The sequence below is a fragment of the Stenella coeruleoalba genome, assembly GCF_951394435.1.
Source record: "Stenella coeruleoalba genome assembly, contig: scaffold_39, whole genome shotgun sequence".
Classification (NCBI taxonomy): Eukaryota; Metazoa; Chordata; class Mammalia; order Artiodactyla; family Delphinidae; genus Stenella; species Stenella coeruleoalba.
The window spans coordinates 2,227,943-2,252,709 of NW_027646400.1; the positions used below are offsets into that span (position 1 = coordinate 2,227,943).

General features: G+C 43.8%; 1 long non-coding RNA gene across 39 annotated transcripts in view; it reads left to right on the plus strand.

Moving 5' to 3' along the window:
• The window catches only part of LOC307181137, a 3,028,377-nt gene that overhangs the window by 2,083,323 nt on the left and 920,287 nt on the right, over positions 1 to 24,767 (plus strand). The window contains exon 13 of one of the 39 annotated variants that reach the window (XR_013825962.1): positions 4,175 to 4,248. The exons of the other annotated variants lie outside the window; for them this stretch is intronic. This is a non-coding gene — a long non-coding RNA (uncharacterized lncRNA). Of the gene's footprint in view, positions 1 to 4,174; positions 4,249 to 24,767 lie in introns of those variants that run through there. 39 annotated transcript variants of the gene reach the window in all.

Sequence of the window (24,767 nt, forward strand, 5' to 3'; positions counted from 1 at the left end):
TCCTATGCTTTCAATGCAATTCCAGTCTACCTCCTGAAATCGGTTTCCTGCAATTCTGCCCCGCTTTCAAGTCCTCTTGGCAGCCTTACTTCAGTCTATTTTTGGACGATAGCTGTCATTTATAACTCTGCAGGTTTGTGAATTACAGTGCCCCTGAGCTCCTTTCTTCAACTCGCTTTCTTGTGACCTGGCCGCAACACCGCAGGATGGCTTCAGGCCCTAATCTGGTTCCGGTACGGCACGCTGAGCCTTTGGTTATTTCCTCTTCCTGGTGGGAAATGAGAGTTAAATTTGCCCGTCCAGACACCTCCAGCTAGCCTCTCATTGGTTCTCGCTATTCCTGTTCATCTTCCGCAGAAATTGCAAACTGGGCCAAACAGGAGGTTAAAGGCGCTGACTCTCCAAGTGGGGAGAGTGTTAGTAAAGCGTCTGGAATGTTGCACCCGAGTACCAGGGGAGGAAAACTGAGACATATTTGAACATGTCTCCCGTTCACATGGTTGATCATACTTGGGTTCCACATGCATGTTTTAGCTGAAGGAAGAATACCTTAAACCTGGAGAGTTGAGACCCGTGGAATGGGTACCATGCAATATGACTTCAAAGGGTCTTCATTTGCTCACCGAACCTCTCCAATCCTATCACTGCTGCGTTTATGCCCCTGTACACACGCTTGGTTCTCTTTTGGAGACATAGCAATCCATAGGTTTTAAGATACTTACTAGTCAGGTACATTCTTAGGCGTTTAATATGGGGTGTTGAGTCCATTTCGTTGAGCAAGGAGTAGCTCTTGTCTATTCCATATTTGGCTTATGGAACTTTATGTGTGCTCATTTCAATCTCTGGTTTTATGCAGCACCCCAACTCACCTTTCCCCTTAAGCAAGCATAAGTTGGTTTTCTAAATTTGAGACCCTGTTCTGTTCTGTAATTCAGTTCCTGTGTAGCCAAGTTTACATTCCGTGTATTAGTGATATCTTATGATGTTTCTTTTTCTGTGTGACTTATTTCAGTTAGAATCATCGTACCTGAATCCACTCATTATGCTGCTACGGGCCTGATGACATAGATTTCATTGCTGAGTGATACTGCATTGTACGTAAGTACCACAAGTTCTTTATCCATTTTTCACTTTCTGTGGTATTGAACTTGTACGGTAAACGAGGTTCTTGTAAATGGAGGCGTCCCAAACTTTGGGGTGGCTGTGTCTTTTTGATTTTAATTTCCCTAAGCTATAGGACCATAAGTGGAAGTGCCCTAGGCTCTGTTGCTTTGTTTTTTAGATGTTTCAGGAAACACCATACACTTCTCCCGAGTGTCTGTTGGCAATTTACATCCCGCCCATCAGCATAACAAGGCTCCCAGTTCTCCATGGCCTGTCCTGCCTTTCTGGATTTTACACTTTTTTCAGATGGCCCTTTTGACCGGGGGGAAGTGAGACTTCATTGTAGTGCAGATTTCCTTTGCAAGCTTGCTTGGTTGGCCAAAAAGGGCGTATGCGTTTTTTCCTGAATATATTCAGGAAAAAACGCATACGCCCTTTTTGGCCAAGTGCATCATTGTGGACGTTCTGCCTCTTTTCCTATGCTTTCAATGCAATTCCAGTCTACCTCCTGAAATCGGTTTCCTGCAATTCTGCCCCGCTTTCAAGTCCTCTTGGCAGCCTTACTTCAGTCTATTTTTGGACGATAGCTGTCATTTATAACTCTGCAGGTTTGTGAATTACAGTGCCCCTGAGCTCCTTTCTTCAACTCGCTTTCTTTTGAGCTGGCCGCAACACCGCAGGATGGCTTCAGGACCTAATCTGGTTCCGGTACGGCACGCTGAGCCTTTGGTTATTTCCTCTTCCTGGTGGGAAATGAGAGTTAAATTTGCCCGTCTAGACACCTTCAGCTAGCCTCTCATTGGTTCTCGCTATTCCTGTTCATCTTCCGCAGAAATTGCAAACTGGGCCAAACAGGAGGTTAAAGGCTCTGACTCTCCAAGTGGGGAGAGTGTTAGTAAAGCGTCTGGAATGTTGCACCCGAGTACCAGGGGAGGAAAACTGAGACATATTTGAACACGTCTCCCGTTCACATGTTTGATCATACTTGGGTTCCACATGCATGTCTTAGCTGAAGGAAGAATACCTTAAACCTGGAGAGTTGAGACCCGTGTAATGGGTACCATGCAATATGACTTCAAAGGGTCTTCATTTGCTCACCGAACCTCTCCAATCCTATCACTGCTGCGTTTATGCCCCTGTACACATGCTTGATTCTCTTTCGGAGACATAGCAATCCATAGGTTTCAAGATACTTACTAGTCAGGTACATTCTTAGGCGTTTAATATGGGGTGTTGAGTCCATTTCGTTGAGCAAGGAGTAGCTCTTGTCTATTCCATATTTGGCTTAAGGAACTTTATCTGTGCTCATTTCAATCTCTGGTTTTATGCAGCACCCCAACTCACCTTTACCCTTAAGCAAGAATAAGTTGTTTTTCTAAATTTGAGACCCTGTTCTGTTCTGTAATTCAGTTCCTGTGTAGCCAAGTTTACATTCTGTGTATTACTGATATCTTATGATGTTTCTTTTTCTGTGTGACTTATTTCAGTTAGAATCATCGTACCTGAATCCACTCATTATGCTGCTACGGGCCTGATGACATAGATTTCATTGCTGAGTGATACTGCATTGTACGTAAGTACCACAAGTTCTTTATCCATTTTTCACTTTCTGCGATGTTGAACTTGTACTGTAAACGAGGTTCTTGTAAACAGAGCCGTTCCAAACTTTGGGGTGGCTGTGTCTTTTCGATTTTAATTTCCCTAAGCTATAGGATCATAAGTGGAAGTGCCCTAGGCTCTGTTGCTTTGTTTTTTAGATGTTTCAGGAAACACCATACACTTCTCCTGAGTGGTTGTTGGCAATTTACATCCCGGCCATCAGCATAACAAGGCTCCCAGTTCTCCATGGCCTGTCCTGCCTTTCTGGATTTTACACTTTTTTCAGATGGCCCTTTTGACCGGGGGGAAGTGAGACTTCATTGTAGTGCAGATTTCCTTTGCAAGCTTGCTTGGTTGGCCAAAAAGGGCGTATGCGTTTTTTCCTGAATATATTCAGGAAAAAACGCATACGCCCTTTTTGGCCAAGTGCATCATTGTGGACGTTCTGCCTCTTTTCCTATGCTTTCAATGCAATTCCAGTCTACCTCCTGAAATCGCTTTCCTGCAATTCTGCCCCGCTTTCAAGTCCTCTTGGCAGCCTTACTTCAGTCTATTTTTGGACGATAGCTGTCATTTATAACTCTGCAGGTTTGTGAATTACAGTGCCCCTGAGCTCCTTTCTTCAACTCGCTTTCTTTTGAGCTGGCCGCAACACCGCAGGATGGCTTCAGGCCCTAATCTGGTTCCGGTACGGCACGCTGAGCCTTTGGTTAATTCCTCTTCCTGGTGGCAAATGAGAGTTAAATTTGCCCGTCCAGACACCTCCAGCTAGCCTCTCATTGGTTCTCGCTATTCCTGTTCATCTTCCGCAGAAATTGCAAACTGGGCCAAACAGGAGGTTAAAGGCGCTGACTCTCCAAGTGGGGAGAGTGTTAGTAAAGCGTCTGGAATGTTGCACCCGAGTACCAGGTGAGGAAAACTGAGACATATTTGAACACGTCTCCCATTCACATGGTTGATCATACTTGGGTTCCACATGCATGTTTTAGCTGAAGGAAGAATACCTTAAATCTGGAGAGTTGAGACCCGTGTAATGGGAACCATGCAATATGACTTCAAAGGGTCTTCATTTGCTCACCGAACCTCTCCAATCCTATCACTGCTGCGTTTATGCCCCTGTACACATGCTTGATTCTCTTTCGGAGACATAGCAATCCATAGGTTTTAAGATACTTACTAGTCAGGTACATTCTTAGGCGTTAAATATGCGGTGTTGAGTCCATTTCGTTGAGCAAGGAGTAGCTCTTGTCTATTCCATATTTGGCTTAAGGAACTTTATCTGTGCTCATTTCAATCTCTGGTTTTATGCAGCACCCCAACTCACCTTTACCCTTAAGCAAGCATAAGTTGGTTTTCTAAATTTGAGACCCTGTTCTGTTCTGTAATTCAGTTCCTGTGTAGCCAAGTTTACATTCCGTGTATTACTGATATCTTATGATGTTTCTTTTTCTGTGTGACTTATTTCAGTTAGAATCATCATACATGAATCCACTCATTGTGCTGCTAAGGGCCTGATGACACAGATTTCATTGCTGAGTGATATTGCTTTGTAAGTAAATACCACAACTTCTTTATCCATTTTTCACTTTCTGCGATGTTGAACTTGTACTGTAAACGAGGTTCTTGTAAACAGAGCCGTTCCAAACTTTGGGGTGGCTGTGTCTTTTTGATTTTAATTTCCCTAAGCTATAGGACCATAAGTGGAAGTGCCCTAGGCTCTGTTGCTTTGTTTTTTAGATGTTTCAGGAAACACCATACACTTCTCCCGAGTGGTTGTTGGCAATTTACATCCCGCCCATCAGCATAACAAGGCTCCCAGTTCTCCATGGCCTGTCCTGCCTTTCTGGATTTTACACTTTTTTCAGATGGCCCTTTTGACCGGGGGGAAGTGAGACTTCATTGTAGTGCAGATTTCCTTTGCAAGCTTGCTTGGTTGGCCAAAAAGGGCGTATGCGTTTTTTCCTGAATATATTCAGGATAAAACGCATACGCGCTTTTTGGCCAAGTGCATCATTGTGGACGTTCTGCCTCTTTTCCTATGCTTTCAATGCAATTCCAGTCTACCTCCTGAAATCGGTTTCCTGCAATTCTGCCCCGCTTTCAAGTCCTCTTGGCAGCCTTACTTCAGTCTATTTTTGGACGATAGCTGTCATTTATAACTCTGCACGTTTGTGAATTACAGTGCCCCTGAGCTCCTTTCTTCAACTCGCTTTCTTGTGACCTGGCCGCAACACCGCAGGATGGCTTCAGGCCCTAATCTGGTTCCGGCCCGGCATGCTGAGCCTTTGGTTAATTCCTCTTCTTGGTGGGAAATGAGAGTTAAATTTGCCCGTCCAGACACCTCCAGCTAGCCTCTCATTGGTTCTCGCTATTCCTGTTCATCTTCCGCAGAAATTGCAAACTGGGCCAAACAGGAGGTTAAAGGCACTGACTCTCCAAGTGGGGAGAGTGTTAGTAAAGCGTCTGGAATGTTGCACCCGAGTACTAGGGGAGGAAAACTGAGACATATTTGAACATGTCTCCCGTTCACATGGTTGATCATACTTGGGTTCCACATGCATGTTTTAGCTGAAGGAAGAATACCTTAAACCTGGAGAGTTAAGACCCGTGTAATGGGTACCATGCAATATGAATTCAAAGGGTCTTCATTTGCTCACCGAACCTCTCCAATCCTATCACTGCTGCGTTTATGCCCCTGTACACATGCTTGATTCTCTTTCGGAGACATAGCAATCCATAGGTTTTAAGATACTTACTAGTCAGGTACATTCTTAGGCATTTAATATGCGGTGTTGAGTCCATTTCGTTGAGCAAGGAGTAGCTCTTGTCCATTCCATATTTGGCCTAAGGAACTTTATCTGTGCTCATTTCAATCTCTGGTTTTATGCAGCACCCCAACTCACCTTTACCCTTAAGCAAGCATAAGTTGTTTTTCTAAATTTGAGACCCTGTTCTGTTCTGTAATTCAGTTCCTGTGTAGCCAAGTTTACATTCCGTGTATTACTGATATCTTATGATGTTTCTTTTTCTGTGTGACTTATTTCAGTTAGAATCATCATACCTGAATCCACTCATTGTGCTGCTAAGGGCCTGATGACATAGATTTCATTGCTGAGTGATATTGCTTTGTAAGTGAATACCACAACTTCTTTATCCATTTTTCACTTTCTGCGATGTTGAACTTGTACTGTAAACGAGGTTCTTGTAAACAGAGCCGTTCCAAACTTTGGGGTTGCTGTGTCTTTTTGAATTTAATTTCCCTAAGCTATAGGACCATAAGTGGCAGTGCCCTAGGCTCTGTTGCTTTGTTTTTTAGATGTTTCAGGAAACACCATACACTTCTCCCAAGTGTCTGTTGGCAATTTACATCCCGCCCATCAGCATAACAAGGCTCCCAGTTCTCCATGGCCTGTTGCCTTTCTGGATTTTACACTTTTTTCAGATGGCCCTTTTGACCGGGGGGAAGTGAGACTTCATTGTAGTGCAGATTTCCTTTGCAAGCTTGCTTGGTTGGCCAAAAAGGGCGTATGCGTTTTTTCCTGAATATATTCAGGATAAAACGCATACGCGCTTTTTGGCCAAGTGCATCATTGTGGACGTTCTGCCTCTTTTCCTATGCTTTCAATGCAATTCCAGTCTACCTCCTGAAATCGGTTTCCTGCAATTCTGCCCCGCTTTCAAGTCCTCTTGGCAGCCTTACTTCAGTCTATTTTTGGACGATAGCTGTCATTTATAACTCTGCAGGTTTGTGAATTACAGTGCCCCTGAGCTCCTTTCTTCAACTCGCTTTCTTGTGACCTGGCCGCAACACCGCAGGATGGCTTCAGGCCCTAATCTGGTTCCGGCCCGGCATGCTGAGCCTTTGGTTAATTCCTCTTCTTGGTGGGAAATGAGAGTTAAATTTGCCCGTCCAGACACCTCCAGCTAGCCTCTCATTGGTTCTCGCTATTCCTGTTCATCTTCCGCAGAAATTGCAAACTGGGCCAAACAGGAGGTTAAAGGCACTGACTCTCCAAGTGGGGAGAGTGTTAGTAAAGCGTCTGGAATGTTGCACCCGAGTACTAGGGGAGGAAAACTGAGACATATTTGAACACGTCTCCCGTTCACATGGTTGATCATACTTGGGTTCCACATGCATGTTTTAGCTGAAGGAAGAATACCTTAAACCTGGAGAGTTAAGACCCGTGTAATGGGTACCATGCAATATGAATTCAAAGGGTCTTCATTTGCTCACCGAACGTCTCCAATCCTATCACTGCTGCGTTTATGCCCCAGTACACATGCTTGATTCTCTTTTGGAGACATAGCAATCCATAGGTTTTAAGATACTTACTAGTCAGGTACATTCTTAGGCGTTTAATATGCGGTGTTGAGTCCATTTCGTTGAGCAAGGAGTAGCTCTTGTCTATTCCATATTTGGCTTAAGGAACTTTATCTGTGCTCATTTCAATCTCTGGTTTTATGCAGCACCCCAACTCACCTTTACCCTTAAGCAAGAATAAGTTGTTTTTCTAAATTTGAGACCCTGTTCTGTTCTGTAATTCAGTTCCTGTGTAGCCAAGTTTACATTCTGTGTATTACTGATATCTTATGATGTTTCTTTTTCTGTGTGACTTATTTCAGTTAGAATCATCATACCTGAATCCACTCATTGTGCTGCTAAGGGCCTGATGACACAGATTTCATTGCTGAGTGATATTGCTTTGTAAGTAAATACCACAACTTCTTTATCCATTTTTCACTTTCTGCGATGTTGAACTTGTACTGTAAACGAGGTTCTTGTAAACAGAGCCGTTCCAAACTTTGGGGTGGCTGTGTCTTTTTGATTTTAATTTCCCTAAGCTATAGGACCATAAGTGGAAGTGCCCTAGGTTCTGTTGCTTTGTTTTTTAGATGTTTCAGGAAACACCATACACTTCTCCCGAGTGGTTGTTGGCAATTTACATCCCGCCCATCAGCATAACAAGGCTCCCAGTTCTCAATGGCCTGTTGCCTTTCTGGATTTTACACTTTTTTCAGATGGCCCTTTTGACCGGGGGGAAGTGAGACTTCATTGTAGTGCAGATTTCCTTTGCAAGCTTGCTTGGTTGGCCAAAAAGGGCGTATGCGTTTTTTCCTGAATATATTCAGGAAAAAACGCATACGCCCTTTTTGGCCAAGTGCATCATTGTGGACGTTCTGCCTCTTTTCCTATGCTTTCAATGCAATTCCAGTCTACCTCCTGAAATCGGTTTCCTGCAATTCTGCCCCGCTTTCAAGTCCTCTTGGCAGCCTTACTTCAGTCTATTTTTGGACGATAGCTGTCATTTATAACTCTGCAGGTTTGTGAATTACAGTGCCCCTGAGCTCCTTTCTTCAACTCGCTTTCTTTTGAGCTGGCCGCAACACCACAGGATGGCTTCAGGCCCTAATCTGGTTCCGGCACGGCACGCTGAGCCTTTGGTTATTTCCTCTTCCTGGTGGGAAATGAGAGTTAAATTTGCCCGTCCAGACACCTCCAGCTAGCCTCTCATTGGTTCTCGCTATTCCTGTTCATCTTCCGCAGAAATTGCAAACTGGGCCAAACAGGAGGTTAAAGGCGCTGACTCTCCAAGTGGGGAGAGTGTTAGTAAAGCGTCTGGAATGTTGCACCCGAGTACCAGGGGAGGAAAACTGAGACATATTTGAACACGTCTCCCGTTCACATGGTTGATCATACTTGGGTTCCACATGCATGTTTTAGCTGAAGGAAGAATACCTTAAACCTGGAGAGTTGAGACTCGTGTAATGGGTACCATGCAATATGACTTCAAAGGGTCTTCATTTGCTCACCGAACCTCTCCAATCCTATCACTGCTGCGTTTATGCCCCTGTACACATGCTTGATTCTCTTTCGGAGACATAGCAATCCATAGGTTTTAAGATACTTACTAGTCAGGTACATTCTTAGGCGTTTAATATGCGGTGTTGAGTCCATTTCGTTGAGCAAGGAGTAGCTCTTGTCTATTCCATATTTGACTTAAGGAATTTTATCTGTGCTCATTTCAATCTCTGGTTTTATGCAGCACCCCAACTCACCTTTACCCTTAAGCAAGCATAAGTTGGTTTTATAATTTGAGACCCTGTTCTGTTCTGTAATTCAGTTCCTGTGTAGCCAAGTTTACATTCCGTGTATTACTGATATCTTATGATGTTTCTTTTTCTGTGTGACTTACTTCAGTTAGAATCATCATACCTGAATCCACTCATTGTGCTGCTAAGGGCCTGATGACACAGATTTCATTGCTGAGTGATATTGCTTTGTAAGTAAATACCACAACTTCTTTATCCATTTTTCACTTTCTGCGATGTTGAACTTGTACTGTAAACGAGGTTCTTGTAAACAGAGCCGTTCCAAACTTTGGGGTGGCTGTGTCTTTTTGATTTTAATTTCCCTAAGCTATAGGACCATAAGTGGAAGTGCCCTAGGTTCTGTTGCTTTGTTTTTTAGATGTTTCAGGAAACACCATACACTTCTCCCGAGTGGTTGTTGGCAATTTACATCCCGCCCATCAGCATAACAAGGCTCCCAGTTCTCCATGGCCTGTCCTGCCTTTCTGGATTTTACACTTTTTTCAGATGGCCCTTTTGACCGGGGGGAAGTGAGACTTCATTGTAGTGCAGATTTCCTTTGCAAGCTTGCTTGGTTGGCCAAAAAGGGCGTATGCGTTTTTTCCTGAATATATTCAGGAAAAAACGCATACGCCCTTTTTGGCCAAGTGCATCATTGTGGACGTTCTGCCTCTTTTCCTATGCTTTCAATGCAATTCCAGTCTACCTCCTGAAATCGCTTTCCTGCAATTCTGCCCCGCTTTCAAGTCCTCTTGGCAGCCTTACTTCAGTCTATTTTTGGACGATAGCTGTCATTTATAACTCTGCAGGTTTGTGAATTACAGTGCCCCTGAGCTCCTTTCTTCAACTCGCTTTCTTGTGACCTGGCCGCAACACCGCAGGATGGCTTCAGGCCCTAATCTGGTTCCGGCACGGCACGCTGAGCCTTTGCTTAATTTCTCTTCCTGGTGGGAAATGAGAGTTAAATTTGCCCGTCCAGACACCTCCAGCTAGTCTCTCATTGGTTCTCGCTATTCCTGTTCATCTTCCGCAGAAATTGCAAACTGGGCCAAACAGGAGGTTAAAGGGACTGACTCTCCAAGTCGGGAGAGTGTTAGTAAAGCGTCTGGAATGTTGCACCCGAGTACCAGGGTACGAAAACTGAGACATATTTGAACAGGTCTCCCGATCACATGGTTGATCATACTCTAGGTTCCACATGCATGTTTTAGCTGAAGGAAGAATACCTTAAACCTGGGTAGTTGAAACCCGTGGAATGGGTACCATGCAATATGACTTCAAAGGGTCTTCATTTGCTCACCGAACCTCTCCAATCCTATCACTGCTGCGTTTATGCCCCTGTACACATGCTTGATTCTCTTTCGGAGACATAGCAATCCATAGGTTTTAAGATACTTACTAGTCAGGAACATTCTTAGGCGTTTAATATGGGGTGTTGAGTCCATTTCGTTGAGCAAGGAGTAGCTCTTGTCTATTCCATATTTGGCTTAAGGAACTTTATCTGTGCTCATTGCAATCTCTGGTTTTATGCAGCACCCCAACTCACCTTTACCCTTAAGCAAGCATAAGTTGTTTTTCTAAATTTGAGACCCTGTTCTGTTCTGTAATTCAGTTCCTGTGTAGCCAAGTTTCCATTCCCTGTATTACTGATATCTTATGATGTTTCTTTTTCTGTGTGACTTATTTCAGTTAGAATCATCATACCTGAATCCACTCATTGTGCTGCTAAGGGCCTGATGACACAGATTTCATTGCTGAGTGATATTGCTTTGTAAGTAAATACCACAACTTCTTTATCCATTTTTCACTTTCTGCGATGTTGAACTTGTACTGTAAACGAGGTTCTTGTAAACAGAGCCGTTCCAAACTTTGGGGTGGCTGTGTCTTTTTGATTTTAATTTCCCTAAGCTATAGGACCATAAGTGGAAGTGCCCTAGGTTCTGTTGCTTTGTTTTTTAGATGTTTCAGGAAACACCATACACTTCTCCCGAGTGGTTGTTGGCAATTTACATCCCGCCCATCAGCATAACAAGGCTCCCAGTTCTCCATGGCCTGTCCTGCCTTTCTGGATTTTACACTTTTTTCAGATGGCCCTTTTGACCGGGGGGAAGTGAGACTTCATTGTAGTGCAGATTTCCTTTGCAAGCTTGCTTGGTTGGCCAAAAAGGGCGTATGCGTTTTTTCCTGAATATATTCAGGAAAAAACGCATACGCCCTTTTTGGCCAAGTGCATCATTGTGGACGTTCTGCCTCTTTTCCTATGCTTTCAATGCAATTCCAGTCTACCTCCTGAAATCGGTTTCCTGCAATTCTGCCCCGCTTTCAAGTCCTCTTGGCAGCCTTACTTCAGTCTATTTTTGGACGATAGCTGTCATTTATAACTGCAGATTTGTGAATTACAGTGCCCCTGAGCTCCTTTCTTCAACTCGGTTTCTTTTGAGCTGGCCGCAACACCGCAGGATGGCTTCAGGCCCTAATCTGGTTCCGGTACGGAACGCTGAGCCTTTGGTTATTTCCTCTTCCTGGTGGGAAATGAGAGTTAAATTTGCCCGTCCAGACACCTCCAGCTAGCCTCTCATTGCTTCTCGCTATTCCTGTTCATCTTCCGCAGAAATTGCAAACTGGGCCAAACAGGAGGTTAAAGGCGCTGACTCTCCAAGTGGGGAGAGTGTTAGTAAAGCGTCTGGAATGTTGCACCCGAGTATCAGGGGAGGAAAACTGAGACATATTTGAACACGTCTCCCGTTCACATGGTTGATCATTCTTGGGTTCCACATGCATGTTTTAGCTGAAGGAAGAATACCTTAAACCTGGAGAGTTGAGACTCGTGTAATGGGTACCATGCAATATGACTTCAAAGGGTCTTCATTTGCTCACCGAACCTCTCCAATCCTATCACTGCTGCGTTTATGCCCCTGTACACATGCTTGATTCTCTTTTGGAGACATAGCAATCCATAGGTTTTACAATACTTACTAGTCAGGTACATTCTTAGGCGTTTAATATGCGGTGTTGAGTCCATTTCGTTGAGCAAGGAGTAGCTCTTGTCTATTCCATATTTGACTTAAGGAACTTTATCTGTGCTCATTTCAATCTCTGTTTTTATGCAGCACCCCAACTCACCTTTACCCTTAAGCAAGCATAAGTTGGTTTTCTAAATTTGAGACCCTGTTCTGTTCTGTAATTCAGTTCCTGTGTAGCCAAGTTTACATTCCGTGTATTACTGATATCTTATGATGTTTCTTTTTCTGTGTGACTTATTTCAGTTAGAATCATCATACCTGAATCCACTCATTGTGCTGCTAAGGGCCTGATTACATAGATTTCATTGCTGAGTGATATTGCTTTGTAAGTAAATACCACAACTTCTTTATCCATTTTTCACTTTCTGCGATGTTGAACTTGTACTGTAAACGAGGTTCTTGTAAACAGAGGCGTCCCAAACTTTGGGGTGGCTGTGTCTTTTTGATTTTAATTTCCCTAAGCTATAGGACCATAAGCGGCAGTGCCCTAGGCTCTGTTGCTTTGTTTTTTAGATGTTTCAGGAAACACCTTACACTTCTCCCGAGTGTCTGTTGGCAATTTACATCCCGCCCATCAGCATAACAAGGCTCCCAGTTCTCCATGGCCTGTCCTGCCTTTCCGGATTTTACACTTTTTTCAGATGGCCCTTTTGACCGGGGGGAAGTGAGACTTCATTGTAGTGCAGATTTCCTTTGCAAGCTTGCTTGGTTGGCCAAAAAGGGCGTATGCGTTTTTTCCTGAATATATTCAGGAATAATTTGCCCGTCCAGACACCTCCAGCTAGCCTCTCATTGGTTCTCGCTATTCCTGTTCATCTTCCGCAGAAATTGCAAACTGGGCCAAACAGGAGGTTAAAGGCGCTGACTCTCCAAGTGGGGAGAGTGTTAGTAAAGCGTCTGGAATGTTGCACCCGAGTACCAGGGGAGGAAAACTGAGACATATTTGAACACGTCTCCCGTTCACATGGTTGATCATACTTGGGTTCCACATGCATGTTTTAGCTGAAGGAAGAATACCTTAAACATGGAGAGTTGAGACCCGTGGAATGGGTACCATGCAATATGACTTCAAAGGGTCTTCATTTGCTCACCGAACCTCTCCAATCCTATCACTGCTGCGTTTATGCCCCTGTACACATGCTTGATTCTCTTTTGGAGACATAGCAATCCATAGGTTTTACGATACTTACTAGTCAGGTACATTCTTAGGCGTTTAATATGCGGTGTTGAGTCCATTTCGTTGAGCAAGGAGTAGCTCTTGTCTATTCCATATTTGACTTAAGGAACTTTATCTGTGCTCATTTCAATCTCTGGTTTTATGCAGCACCCCAACTCACCTTTACCCTTAAGCAAGCATAAGTTGGTTTTCTAAATTTGAGACCCTGTTCTGTTTTGGAATTCAGTTCCTGTGTAGCCAAGTTTACATTCCGTGTATTACTGATATCTTATGATGTTTCTTTTTCTGTGTGACTTATTTCAGTTAGAATCATCATACCTGAATCCACTCATTGTGATGCTAAGGGCCTGATCACATAGATTTCATTGCTGAGTGATATTGCTTTGTAAGTAAATACCACAACTTCTTTATCCATTTTTCACTTTCTGCGATGTTGAACTTGTACTGTAAACGAGGTTCTTGTAAACAGAGGCGTCCCAAACTTTGGGGTGGCTGTGTCTTTTTGATTTTAATTTCCCTAAGCTATAGGACCATAAGTGGCAGTGCCCTAGGCTCTGTTGCTTTGTTTTTTAGATGTTTCAGGAAACACCATACACTTCTCCCGAGTGTCTGTTGGCAATTTACATCCCGCCCATCAGCATAACAAGTCTCCCAGTTCTCCATGGCCTGTCCTACCTTTCTGGATTTTACACTTTTTTCAGATGGCCCTTTTGACCGGGGGGAAGTGAGACTTCATTGTAGTGCAGATTTCCTTTGCAAGCTTGCTTGGTTGGCCAAAAAGGGCGTATGCGTTTTTTCCTGAATATATTCAGGAATAATTTGCCCGTCCAGACACCTCCAGCTAGCCTCCTATTGGATCTCGCTATTCCTGTTCATCTTCCGCAGAAATTGCAAACTGGGCCAAACAGGAGGTTAAAGGCGCTGACTCTCCAAGTGGGGAGAGTGTTAGTAAAGCGTCTGGAATGTTGCACCCGAGTACCAGGGGAGGAAAACTGAGACATATTTGAACACGTCTCCGGTTCACATGGTTGATCATACTTGGATTCCACATGCATGTTTTAGCTGAAGGAAGAATACCTTAAACCTGGAGAGTTGAGACCCGTGGAATGGGTACCATGCAATATGACTTCAAAGGGTCTTCATTTGCTCACCGAACCTCTCCAATCCTATCACTGCTGCGTTTATGCCCCTGTACACATGCTTGATTCTCTTTTGGAGACATAGCAATCCATAGGTTTTCCGATACTTACTAGTCAGGTACATTCTTAGGCGTTTAATATGCGGTGTTGAGTCCATTTCGTTGAGCAAGGAGTAGCTCTTGTCTATTCCATATTTGACTTAAGGAACTTTATCTGTGCTCATTTCAATCTCTGGTTTTATGCAGCACCCCAACTCACCTTTACCCTTAAGCAAGCATAAGTTGGTTTTCTAAATTTGAGACCCTGTTCTGTTCTGTAATTCAGTTCCTGTGTAGCCAAGTTTACATTCCGTGTATTACTGATATCTTATGATGTTTTTTTTCTGTGTGACTTATTTCAGTTAGAATCATCATACCTGAATCCACTCATTGTGATGCTAAGGGCCTGATGACATAGATTTCATTGCTGAGTGATATTGCTTTGTAAGTAAATACCACAACTTCTTTATCCATTTTTCACTTTCTGCGATGTTGAACTTGTACTGTAAACGAGGTTCTTGTAAACAGAGGCGTCCCAAACTTTGGGGTGGCTGTGTCTTTTTGATTTTAATTTCCCTAAGCTATAGGACCATAAGTGGCAGTGCCCTAGGCTCTGTTGCTTTGTTTTTTAGATGTTCCAGGAAACACCATACACTTCTCCCAAGTGTCTGTTGGCAATTTACATCCCGCCCACCAGCATAACAAGGCTCCCAGTTGTCCATGGCCTGTCCTGCCTTTCTGGATTTTACACTTTTTCCAGATGGCCCTTTTGACCGGGGGGAAGTGAGACTTCATTGTAGTGCAGATTTCCTTTGCAAGCTTGCTTGGTTGGCCAAAAAGGGCGTATGCGTTTTTTCCTGAATATATTCAGGAAAAAACGCATACGCCCTTTTTGGCCAAGTGCATCATTGTGGACGTTCTGCCTCTTTTCCTATGCTTTCAATGTAATTCCAGTCTACCTCCTGAAATCGGTTTCCTGCAATTCTGCCCCGCTTTCAAGTCCTCTTGGCAGCCTTACTTCAGTCTATTTTTGGACGATAGCTGTCATTTATAACTCTGCAGGTTTGTGAATTACAGTGCCCCTGAGCTCCTTTCTTCAACTCGCTTTCTTGTGACCTGGCCGCAACTCCGCAGGATGGCTTCAGGCCCTAATGTGGTTCCGGCCCGGCATGCTGAGCCTTTGGTTAATTCCTCTTCCTGGTGGGAAATGAGAGTTAAATTTGCCCGTCCAGACACCTCCAGCTAGCCTCTCATTGGTTCTCACTATTCCTGTTCATCTTCCGCAGAAATTGCAAACTGGGCCAAACAGGAGGTTAAAGGGACTGACTCTCCAAGTGGGGAGAGTGTTAGTAAAGTGTCTGGAATGTTGCACCCGAGTACCAGGGGAGGAAAACTGAGACATATTTGAACACGTCTCCCGATCACATGGTTGATCATACTCTAGGTTCCACATGCATGTTTTAGCTGAAGGAAGAATACCTTAAACCTGGGTAGTTGAAACCCGTGGAATGGGTACCATGCAATATGACTTCAAAGGGTCTTCATTTGCTCACCGAACCTCTCCAATCCTATCACTGCTGCGTTTATGCCCCTGTACACATGCTTGATTCTCTTTTGGAGACATAGCAATCCATAGGTTTTAAGATACTTACAAGTCAGGTACATTCTTAGGCGTTTAATATGCGGTGTTGAGTCCATTTCGTTGAGCAAGGAGTAGCTCTTGTCTATTCCATATTTGGCTTAAGGAACTTTATCTGTGCTCATTCCAATCTCTGGTTTTATGCAGCACCCCAACTCACCTTTACCCTTAAGCAAGCATAAGTTGTTTTTCTAAATTTGAGACCCTGTTCTGTTCTGTAATTCAGTTCCTGTGTAGCCAAGTTTCCATTCCGTGTATTACTGATATCTTATGATGTTTCTTTTTCTGTGTGACTTATTTCAGTTAGAATCATCATACCTGAATCCACTCATTGTGCTGCTAAGGGCCTGATGACATAGATTTCATTGCTGAGTGATATTGCTTTGTAAGTGAATACCACAACTTCTTTATCCATTTTTCACTTTCTGCGATGTTGAACTTGTACTGTAAACGAGGTTCTTGTAAACAGAGGCGTCCCAAACTTTGGGGTGGCTGTGTCTTTTTGATTTTAATTTCCCTAAGCTATAGGACCATAAGTGGCAGTGCCCTAGGCTCTGTTGCTTTGTTTTTTAGATGTTTCAGGAAACACCATACACTTCTCCCGAGTGTCTGTTGGCAATTTACATCCCGCCCATCAGCATAACAAGGCTCCCAGTTCTCCATGGCCTGTCCTGCCTTTCTGGATTTTACACTTTTTTCAGATGGCCCTTTTGACCGGGGGGAAGTGAGACTTCATTGTAGTGCAGATTTCCTTTGCAAGCTTGCTTGGTTGGCCAAAAAGGGCGTATGCGTTTTTTCCTGAATATATTCAGGAAAAAACGCATACGCCCTTTTTGGCCAAGTGCATCATTGTGGACGTTCTGCCTCTTTTCCTATGCTTTCAATGCAATTCCAGTCTACCTCCTGAAATCGGTTTCCTGCAATTCTGCCCCGCTTTCAAGTCCTCTTGGCAGCCTTACTTCAGTCTATTTTTGGACGATAGCTGTCATTTATAACTCTGCAGGTTTGTGAATTACAGTGCCCCTGAGCTCCTTTCTTCAACTCGCTTTCCTGTGACCTGGCCGCAACACCGCAGGATGGCTTCAGGCCCTAATCTGGTTCCGGCCCGGCATGCTGAGCCTTTGGTTAATTCCTCTTCCTGGTGGGAAATGAGAGTTAAATTTGCCCGTCCAGACACCTCCAGCTAGCCTCTCATTGGTTCTCGCTATTCCTGTTCATCTTCCGCAGAAATTGCAAACTGGGCCAAACAGGAGGTTAAAGGCACTGACTCTCCAAGTGGGGAGAGTGTTAGTAAAGCGTCTGGAATGTTGCACCCGAGTACCAGGGGAGGAAAACTGAGACATATTTGAACACGTCTCCCGTTCACATGGTTGATCATACTTGGGTTCCACATGCATGTTTTAGCTGAAGGAAGAATACCTTAAACCTGGAGAGTTGAGACCCGTGTAATGGGTACCATGCAATATGACTTCAAAGGGTCTTCATTTGCTCACCGAACCTCTCCATTCCTATCACTGCTGCGTTTATGCCCCTGTACACATGCTTGATTCTCTTTCGGAGACATAGCAATCCATAGGTTTTAAGATACTTACAAGTCAGGTACATTCTTAGGCGTTTAATATGCGGTGTTGAGTCCATTTCGTTGAGCAAGGAGTAGCTCTTGTCTATTCCATATTTGGCTTAAGGAACTTTATCTGTACTCATTTCAATCTCTGGTTTTATGCAGCACCCCAACTCACCTTTACCCTTAAGCAAGCATAAGTTGTTTTTCTAAATTTGAGACCCTGTTCTGTTCTGTAATTCAGTTCCTGTGTAGCCAAGTTTCCATCCCGTGTATTACTGATATCTTATGATGTTTCTTTTTCTGTGTGACTTATTTCAGTTAGAATCATCATACCTGAATCCACTCATTGTGCTGCTAAGGGCCTGATGACATAGATTTCATTGCTGAGTGATATTGCTTTGTAAGTGAATACCACAACTTCTTTATCCATTTTTCACTTTCTGCGATGTTGAACTTGTACTGTAAACGAGGTTCTTGTAAACAGAGGCGTCCCAGACTTTGGGGTGGCTGTGTCTTTTTGATTTTAATTTCCCTAAGCTATAGGACCATAAGTGGAAGTGCCCTAGGCTCTGTTGCTTTGTTTTTTAGATGTTTCAGGAAACACCATACACTTCTCCCAAGTGTCTGTTGGCAATTTACATCCCGCCCATCAGCATAACAAGGCTCCCAGTTCTCAATGGCCTGTTGCCTTTCTGGATTTTACACTTTTTTCAGATGGCCCTTTTGACCGGGGGGAAGTGAGACTTCATTGTAGTGCAGATTTCCTTTGCAAGCTTGCTTGGTTGGCCAAAAAGGGCGTATGCGTTTTTTCCTGAATATATTCAGGAAAAAACGCATACGCCCTTTTTGGCCAAGTGCATCATTGTGGACGTTCTGCCTCTTTTCCTATGCTTTCAATGCAATTCCAGTCTACCTCCTGAAATCGGTTTCCTGCAATTCTGCCCCGCTTTCAAGTCCTCTTGGCAGCCTTACTTCAGTCTATTTTTGGACGATAGCTGTCATTTATAACTCTGCAGGTTTGTGAATTACAGTGCCCCTGAGCTCCTTTCTTCAACTCGCTTTCTTTTGAGCTGGCCGCAACACCGCAGGATGGCTTCAGGCCCTAATCTGGTTCCGGTACGGCATGCTGAGCCTTTGGTTATTTCCTCTTCCTGGTGGGAAATGAGAGTTAAATTTGCCCGTCCAGACACCTCCAGCTAGCCTCTCATTGGTTCTCGCTATTCCTGTTCATCTTCCGCAGAAATTGCAAACTGGGCCAAACAGGAGGTTAAAGGCGCTGACTCTCCAAGTGGGGAGAGTGTTAGTAAAGCGTCTGGAATGTTGCACCCGAGTACCAGGGGAGGAAAACTGAGACATATTTGAACACGTCTCCCGATCACATGGTTGATCATACTTGGGTTCCACATGCATGTTTTAGATGAAGGAAGAATACCTTAAACCTGGGTAGTTGAAACCCGTGGAATGGGTACCATGCAATATGACTTCAAAGGGTCTTCATTTGCTCACCGAACCTCTCCAATCCTATCACTGCTGCGTTTATGCCCCTGTACACATGCTTGATTCTCTTTTGGAGACATAGCAATCCATAGGTTTTAAGATACTTACAAGTCAGGTACATTCTTAGGCGTTTAATATGCGGTGTTGAGTCCATTTCGTTGAGCAAGGAGTAGCTCTTGTCTATTCCATATTTGGCTTAAGGAACTTTATCTGTGCTCATTCCAATCTCTGGTTTTATGCAGCACCCCAACTCACCTTTACCCTTAAGCAAGCATAAGTTGTTTTTCTAAATTTGAGACCCTGTTCTGTTTTGGAATTCAGTTCCTGTGTAGCCAAGTTTCCATTCCGTGTATTACTGATATCTTATGATGTTTCTTTTTCTGTGTGACTTATTTCAGTTAGAATCATCATACCTGAATCCACTCATTGTGCTGCTAAGGGTCTGATGACATAGATTTCATTGCTGAGTGATATTGCTTTGTAAGTGAATACCACAACTTCTTTATCCATTTTTCACTTTCTGCGATGTTGAACTTGTACTGTAAACGAGGTTCTTGTAAACAGAGGCGTCCCAGACTTTGGGGTGGCTGTGTCTTTTTGATTTTAATTTCCCTAAGCTATAGGACCATAAGTGGCAGTGCCCTAGGCTCTGTTGCTTTGTTTTTTAGATGTTTCAGGAAACACCATACACTTCTCCCGAGTGTCTGTTGGCAATTTACATCCCGCCCATCAGCATAACAAGGCTCCCAGTTCTCCATGGCCTGTCCTGCCTTTCTGGATTTTACACTTTTTTCAGATGGCCCTTTTGACCGGGGGGAAGTGAGACTTCATTGTAGTGCAGATTTCCTTTGCAAGCTTGCTTGGTTGGCCAAAAAGGGCGTATGCGTTTTTTCCTGAATATATTCAGGAAAAAACGCATACGCCCTTTTTGGCCAAGTGCATCATTGTGGACGTTCTGCCTCTTTTCCTATGCTTTCAATGCAATTCCAGTCTACCTCCTGAAATCGGTTTCCTGCAATTCTGCCCCGCTTTCAAGTCCTCTTGGCAGCCTTACTTCAGTCTATTTTTGGACGATAGCTGTCATTTATAACTCTGCAGGTTTGTGAATTACAGTGCCCCTGAGCTCCTTTCTTCAACTCGCTTTCCTGTGACCTGGCCGCAACACCGCAGGATAGCTTCAGGCCCTAATCTGGTTCCGGCCCGGCATGCTGAGCCTTTGGTTAATTCCTCTTCCTGGTGGGAAATGAGAGTTAAATTTGCCCGTCCAGACACCTCCAGCTAGCCTCTCATTGGTTCTCGCTATTCCTGTTCATCTTCCGCAGAAATTGCAAACTGGGCCAAACAGGAGGTTAAAGGGACTGACTCTCCAAGTGGGGAGAGTGTTAGTAAAGCGTCTGGAATGTTGCACCCGAGTACCAGGGGAGGAAAACTGAGACATATTTGAACACATCTCCCGATCACATGGTTGATCATACTCTAGGTTCCACATGCATGTTTTAGCTGAAGGAAGAATACCTTAAACCTGGGTAGTTGAAACCCGTGGAATGGGTACCATGCAATATGACTTCAAAGGGTCTTCATTTGCTCACCGAACCTCTCCAATCCTATCACTGCTGCGTTTATGCCCCTGTACACATGCTTGATTCTCTTTTGGAGACATAGCAATCCATAGGTTTTAAGATACTTACAAGTCAGGTACATTCTTAGGCGTTTAATATGCGGTGTTGAGTCCATTTCGTTGAGCAAGGAGTAGCTCTTGTCTATTCCATATTTGGCTTAAGGAACTTTATCTGTGCTCATTTCAATCTCTGGTTTTATGCAGCACCCCAACTCACCTTTCCCCTTAAGCAAGCATAAGTTGGTTTTCTAAATTTGAGACCCTGTTCTGTTCTGTAATTCAGTTCCTGTGTAGCCAAGTTTCCATCCCGTGTATTACTGATATCTTATGATGTTTCTTTTTCTGTGTGACTTATTTCAGTTAGAATCATCATACCTGAATCCACTCATTGTGCTGCTAAGGGCCTGATGACATAGATTTCATTGCTGAGTGATATTGCTTTGTAAGTGAATACCACAACTTCTTTATCCATTTTTCACTTTCTGCGATGTTGAACTTGTACTGTAAACGAGGTTCTTGTAAACAGAGGTGTCCCAGACTTTGGGGTGGCTGTGTCTTTTTGATTTTAATTTCCCTAAGCTATAGGACCATAAGTGGAAGTGCCCTAGGCTCTGTTGCTTTGTTTTTTAGATGTTTCAGGAAACACCATACACTTCTCCCAAGTGTCTGTTGGCAATTTACATCCCGCCCATCAGCATAACAAGGCTCCCAGTTCTCAATGGCCTGTTGCCTTTCTGGATTTTACACTTTTTTCAGATGGCCCTTTTGACCGGGGGGAAGTGAGACTTCATTGTAGTGCAGATTTCCTTTGCAAGCTTGCTTGGTTGGCCAAAAAGGGCGTATGCGTTTTTTCCTGAATATATTCAGGAAAAAACGCATACGCCCTTTTTGGCCAAGTGCATCATTGTGGACGTTCTGCCTCTTTTCCTATGCTTTCAATGCAATTCCAGTCTACCTCCTGAAATCGGTTTCCTGCAATTCTGCCCCGCTTTCAAGTCCTCTTGGCAGCCTTACTTCAGTCTATTTTTGGACGATAGCTGTCATTTATAACTCTGCAGGTTTGTGAATTACAGTGCCCCTGAGCTCCTTTCTTCAACTCGCTTTCTTTTGAGCTGGCCGCAACACCGCAGGATGGCTTCAGGCCCTAATCTGGTTCCGGTACGGCACGCTGAGCCTTTGGTTATTTCCTCTTCCTGGTGGGAAATGAGAGTTAAATTTGCCCGTCCAGACACCTCCAGCTAGCCTCTCATTGGTTCTCGCTATTCCTGTTCATCTTCCGCAGAAATTGCAAACTGGGCCAAACAGGAGGTTAAAGGCGCTGACTCTCCAAGTGGGGAGAGTGTTAGTAAAGCGTCTGGAATGTTGCACCCGAGTACCAGGGGAGGAAAACTGAGACATATTTGAACACGTCTCCCGTTCACATGGTTGATAATACTTGGGTTCCACATGCATGTTTTAGCTGAAGGAAGAATACCTTAAACCTGGAGAGTTGAGACCCGTGTAATGGGTACCATGCAGTATGACTTCAAAGGGTCTTCATTTTCTCACCGAACCTCTCCAATCCTATCACTGCTGCGTTTATGCCCCTGTACACATGCTTGATTCTCTTTCGGAGACATAGCAATCCATAGGTTTTAAGATACTTACAAGTCAGGTACATTCTTAGGCGTTTAATATGCGGTGTTGAGTCCATTTCGTTGAGCAAGGAGTAGCTCTTGTCTATTCCATATTTGGCTTAAGGAACTTTATCTGTACTCATTTCAATCTCTGGTTTTATGCAGCACCCCAACTCACCTTTACCCTTAAGCAAGCATAAGTTGTTTTTCTAAATTTGAGACCCTGTTCTGTTCTGTAATTCAGTTCCTGTGTAGCCAAGTTTCCATCCCGTGTATTACTGATATCTTATGATGTTTCTTTTTCTGTGTGACTTATTTCAGTTAGAATCATCATACCTGAATCCACTCATTGTGCTGCTAAGGGCCTGATGACATAGATTTCATTGCTGAGTGATATTGCTTTGTAAGTGAATACCACAACTTCTTTATCCATTTTTCACTTTCTGCGATGTTGAACTTGTACTGTAAACGAGGTTCTTGTAAACAGAGGCGTTCCAGACTTTGGGGTGGCTGTGTCTTTTTGATTTTAATTTCCCTAAGCTATAGGACCATAAGTGGAAGTGCCCTAGGCTCTGTTGCTTTGTTTTTTAGATGTTTCAGGAAACACCATACACTTCTCCCAAGTGGTTGTTGGCAATTTACATCCCGCCCATCAGCATAACAAGGCTCCCAGTTCTCCATGACCTGTCCTGCCTTTCTGGATTTTACACTTTTTTCAGATGGCCCTTTTGACCGGGGGGAAGTGAGACTTCATTGTAGTGCAGATTTCCTTTGCAAGCTTGCTTGGTTGGCCAAAAAGGGCGTATGCGTTTTTTCCTGAATATATTCAGGAAAAAACGCATACGCCCTTTTTGGCCAAGTGCATCATTGTGGACGTTCTGCCTCTTTTCCTATGCTTTCAATGCAATTCCAGTCTACCTTCTGAAATTGGTTTCCTGCAATTCTGCCCCGCTTTCAAGTCCTCTTGGCAGCCTTACTTCAGTCTATTTTTGGACGATAGCTGTCATTTATAACTCTGCAGGTTTGTGAATTACAGTGCCCCTGAGCTCCTTTCTTCAACTCGATTTCTTGTGACCTGGCCGCAACACCGCAGGATGGCTTCAGGCCCTAATCTGGTTCCGGCCCGGCACGCTGAGCCTTTGGTTAATTCCTCTTCCTGGTGGCAAATGAGAGTTAAATTTGCCCGTCCAGACACCTCCAGCTAGCCTCTCATTGGTTCTCGCTATTCCTGTTCATCTTCCGCAGAAATTGCAAACTGGGCCAAACAGGAGGTTAAAGGGACTGACTCTCCAAGTGGGGAGAGTGTTAGTAAAGCGTCTGGAATGTTGCACCCGAGTACCAGGGGGGGAAAACTGAGACATATTTGAACACGTCTCCCGTTCACATAGTTGATCACACTTGGGTTCCACATGCATGTTTTAGCTGAAGGAAGAATACCTTAAACCTGGAGAGTTGAGACCCGTGTAATGGGTACCATGCAATATGACTTCAAAGGGTCTTCATTTGCTCACCGAACCTCTCCAATCCTATCACTGCTGCGTTTATGCCCCTGTACACATGCTTGATTCTCTTTCGGAGACATAGCAATCCATAGGTTTTAAGATACTTACAAGTCAGGTACATTCTTAGGCGTTTAATATGCGGTGTTGAGTCCATTTCGTTGAGCAAGGAGTAGCTCTTGTCTATTCCATATTTGGCTTAAGGAACTTTATCTGTGCTCATTTCAATCTCTGGTTTTATGCAGCACCCCAACTCACCTTTACCCTTAAGCAAGCATAAGTTGTTTTTCTAAATTTGAGACCCTGTTCTGTTCTGTAATTCAGTTCCTGTGTAGCCAAGTTTCCATTCCGTGTATTACTGATATCTTATGATGTTTCTTTTTCTGTGTGACTTATTTCAGTTAGAATCATCATACCTGAATCCACTCATTGTGCTGCTAAGGGCCTGATGACATAGATTTCATTGCTGAGTGATATTGCTTTGTAAGTGAATACCACAACTTCTTTATCCATTTTTCACTTTCTGCGATGTTGAACTTGTACTGTAAACGAGGTTCTTGTAAACAGAGGCGTCCCAAACTTTGGGGTGGCTGTGTCTTTTTGATTTTAATTTCCCTAAGCTATAGAACCATAAGTGGAAGTGCCCTAGGCTCTGTTGCTTTGTTTTTTAGATGTTTCAGGAAGCACCATACACTTCTCCCAAGTGTCTGTTGGCAATTTCCATCCCGCCCATCAGCATAACAAGGCTCCCAGTTCTCAATGGCCTGTTGCCTTTCTGGATTTTACACTTTTTTCAGATGGCCCTTTTGACCGGGGGGAAGTGAGACTTCATTGTAGTGCAGATTTCCTTTGCAAGCTTGCTTGGTTGGCCAAAAAGGGCGTATGCGTTTTTTCCTGAATATATTCAGGAAAAAACGCATACGCCCTTTTTGGCCAAGTGCATCATTGTGGACGTTCTGCCTCTTTTCCTATGCTTTCAATGCAATTCCAGTCTACCTTCTGAAATTGGTTTCCTGCAATTCTGCCCCGCTTTCAAGTCCTCTTGGCAGCCTTACTTCAGTCTATTTTTGGACGATAGCTGTCATTTATAACTCTGCAGGTTTGTGAATTACAGTGCCCCTGAGCTCCTTTCTTCAACTCGATTTCTTGTGACCTGGCCGCAAC